Source organism: Giraffa tippelskirchi, chromosome 7, assembly GCF_054371585.1.
Source record: "Giraffa tippelskirchi isolate mGirTip1 chromosome 7, T2T-mGirTip1v1.2.pri, whole genome shotgun sequence".
In the NCBI taxonomy this organism is placed as follows: domain Eukaryota; kingdom Metazoa; phylum Chordata; class Mammalia; order Artiodactyla; family Giraffidae; genus Giraffa; species Giraffa tippelskirchi.
The window spans coordinates 148,206,640-148,210,491 of record NC_137281.1 but is presented as its reverse complement, the minus strand read 5'-3'; positions in this window follow the sequence as shown (position 1 = coordinate 148,210,491).

The window sequence follows — 3,852 nt, the reverse complement described above, 5'->3', positions numbered from 1 at the left end:
GTCTCCCAGAGGAGACAGGGTTAGATCAACTATGCTGTTCCATTGTGACCTCCCGCTGATGGTCCTGCTCTTCACAGCCCCTTGGAAAGGGTACCTAGGGACTTCCCTAGTGGTCCAGTGGTTAAGAATCTGCCTGCCAATGCAAGGGACGTGGGTTTAATTCCTGGTCTGGGAGGATTCCCCATGCCGTGGGCAGCTGAGCCTGTGTACCCTAGAGCCCGTGCTTCGAAACAGTAGAAGCCACTGCAAAGAGAAGCCCATGCATCACAACTAGAGAGTAGCTTGCCACAACTAGAGCAAGCCTGCATGAAGCAACAAAGAACCACTGCAGCCGAAAATAAGATAAACAAGATAAATGAATAATTAACTTTTTAGAGAAGTGCACCTCATCAGCATGTATGTCTTCGGTAAGAACACTGTTCTTAGAGCAGTTACTCCTGTTGCCTGGGGATGCTGTTCTCTCCTGGGGCCACTACACCACCAAAGTGGAGGGGGGGATGGATCTAGAGGGAACCACTGACCTTCTCACTGATCGGTTGCCCTTTACAGCCCGTGTCCCCTAGCAGAACTGCTGGTATCTTTTAGTTGCTCAAAGTCTCACGTGATTACTTCTCTCGCCATCTATCACCCTAACTCTTTCCTTACTGGGGCCAGAGATGAGTCTCTCAGGCAGGATGGGGGATGACAGCTCCATCAGTTCCTTCCCTTACTCTGAACTTTCTCCCCAAGGAGCTGTGCACCCAGACAAAACAATGCCCACAAAGCAAAAGGAGTAAAACTCAAAACACTTCTGCTGCTGCTGCTAAGTCGCTTCAGTCTTGTCCGACTCTGTGCGACCCCAGAGACGGCAGCCCACCAGGCTCCCCCGTCCCTGGGATTCTCCAGGCAAGAACACTGGAGTGGGTTGCCATTTCCTTCTCCAACGCGTGAAAAGTGAAAAGTGAACGTGAAGTCGCTCAGTCGTGTCCGACTCTTAGCGACCCCATGGACTGTAGCCTACCAGGCTCCTCCGTCCATGGGATTTTCCAGGCAAGAGTACTGGAGTGGGGTGCCATTGCCTTCTCTGCAAAACACTTCTAGTTCAATAAAAATAACAAAACTGTGCCAACTGATGCAAACAGATACTAATACTTGGGGTGGAGGTGGAGTGGGGGAGTTGGTGGTGGTCTGTAAGCTCCCTCCCGGAGTTAACAAAAGCCAGAAGTACTGAGGGTTTCTTGTACAACTTGAAAATGAGATAGAGACTACCTACCCCATTCTTAAAGGTCCCTCTTGTTCCCATGGGATGTAATGCATGAAAGCGGCTATCTCATGGGCAATCGGTGAGAGTGTCATTTAAGAGAAATTATCGGGACTTCCCTGGTGTTCCAGTGGCTAAGACTCCGAGCTCCCCTTGCAGGGGGCCCAGGTTCAATCCTTGGTTGAGGAATTAGATCCCACATGTTGCAACGAAGAGTTTGAATGCCACAACTAAAGATCCTGCATGCTGCGATGAAGAGAGAAGGTTCCTGCGTGCTGCAACTAAGACTCAGTGCAGCCAAATAATTTTTTTAAAGAGAAATTAGCAATGGTGGCTGTCAAATGGGGTTCTTGTTCTACAAGAATTTTGACTGTAGACTGGAATCATGTATCTCTAAAACAACAACAACAACAAAAACCAACCAACACAGAGCAAAACTATTTAGATCCAGGTAATGCAAAAGACAAAGACAGAAGTGAAATTTCCCTGAAAGTAGACTTCATGGTATGGTAGACAGAGCTCAGGGAATGGCATTAAAGATATCAGTCAAATTCAGGCTTTGTCACAACCCATGGTTGGTTTCCTGATTAAATCTCTTTACCTCTCTGAGCTGCTATTTTTCAGTTTTGAAAGGGAGCAATGATAACGTCTGCCCTCCTTTCCAGGGTTGTGAGAAGGAGATAAGACAATGTAAGTGAACGTGCTTTACAAGCTGTAAAGCATTTGTTGTTCTCTAAAGGCAAGCTGGAGGAAGGAAATACAGCAGCTGTCACATCCATGTGGTCTAAATATATTGTAAGTTCGAAACCCAAGTGTTGGGACTTCCCTGGCAGTCCAGTGGTTAAAATTCTGCCTTCCAATGCAGGGGGGACGGGTTTGATCCCTGGCCAAAAAGCCAAAATCCCACACGCTTCATGGCCAAAAAACCAAAATGTAAGGGGAAAAAAAAAAAAAAACAGAAGGAATGTGCTTAGTCTATCAGTCTTGTCTGATTCTTTGCGACCCCATGGACTGTAGCCTGCCAGGCTCCTCTGTCCATGGGGATTCTCCAGGCAAGAATACTGGAGTGGGTTGCCATGCCCTCTTCCAGGGGATCTTCCCAACCCAGGGATCAAACCCAGGTCTCCCGAATTGCAGGTGGATTTTTTACTCTCTGAGCCACCAGGGAAGCCCTCAGAAGCAATAGCATAACAAATTCAATAAAGACTTTAAAATGGTCCACGTTAAAAAAAAAATCTTAACAAAAATATGTGTTCTGTTACTAAGGTTGCTTGTTTGAAAAATCCATCTTTCATCATTAGCTTTGGCCAACAAGGGTATCTGGGACCAGAAACACATAGGGTCTCTATCAAATGGACACAAAATATCACTTCCACACAATATGCTCTTTCCAGAACTGAGAAGAAGCCTCAGTAAACATGAAATGGCCAATGGTATGCAACAAAGGGCCTCCCTGGTGGCTCAGATGGTCAAGAATCTGCCTGCAATGCAGGAGACCCAGGTTCGATCCCTGGGTTGAGAAGATCCCCTGGAGAAGGAAATAGCAACCCACTCCAGTATTCTTGCCTGAGAAATCTATGGACAGAGGAGCCTGCTGAGCTATAGTCCATGGGGTTGCAGAGTCGGACACGACCGAGCGACTAACACACACACACACATGCAAAAGAGGCAAGTAAAGGCTGACACGGAAGTTTGTCACTCTGTTCTTGAAAGAATAGTATTATGTGTCCAGTATTTAGTCAACACAATGATGTGTTGCCACTGATTGCTCCTGGTTTGAGACATGAAATTATGAAGAGGTAGATTTCTGGATCTAAACAGGAAGAGATGCTGTCTGCCCTAGAGGAAAATTCCTCATGTGCATTAATGAGACAATAAAAAATACATAAGCAGCTCTTCTCTATTATTCTAAATCTTTGTTGATAAATCACTATACCTCACATGAACTTACAGATTTTTATAAGGTGTTCATTTTAATTTGTTTATACAGACAAGAGCCTCACAAGAATATTTTCCTGAGGCCTGACTTAAAAGGTGGCCACTGCCTGGCCAATGGTGTCATGGGTTTCAAAGATACTAGAATATGAAAACAAAAACTTACATCTTTTTTCTTCCTGCAGTCCTTGCAAAGTGTCATTGCATCTTGAAACAGCAGAAATGCAACAGTTTAATGGCTTAGAAAAGATAGGCATTTCTTTTTCACTTGAGATAGTCATTCCAGGCTAGCAGGAGGCTCTGCCTGGTCATTCAAGGATCCAGATTCCTGTGCATTTTCCTCTATCATCCCTTAAGGCATCATTCTCACTTGCATGGACAAAGCCTGGGTCTCAGGCAACTTCTTGTTCTGGTTCAAGGGAAGGAAAAAGAGTGTGGATGGCACACCCACTATCTTAAGGTCTGGTCAGCTCTTCTGTTCATTTAGTGTTAGCTTAGTCTCACGGTCACACGAAACTGCAAGGGAGGCTGGGAAATTCTGTTCCCAGTTGGGCAGCTATGAGCCCAGCGGCAAATATGTTACTATGGAAGAGGGGGGAAGGATCTTGATGAAACCCTGGTGGTCTCCATTTTAGGAAGCCATTTGAAGGAATCATGCCAGTTGCTAGTTTGTCCCA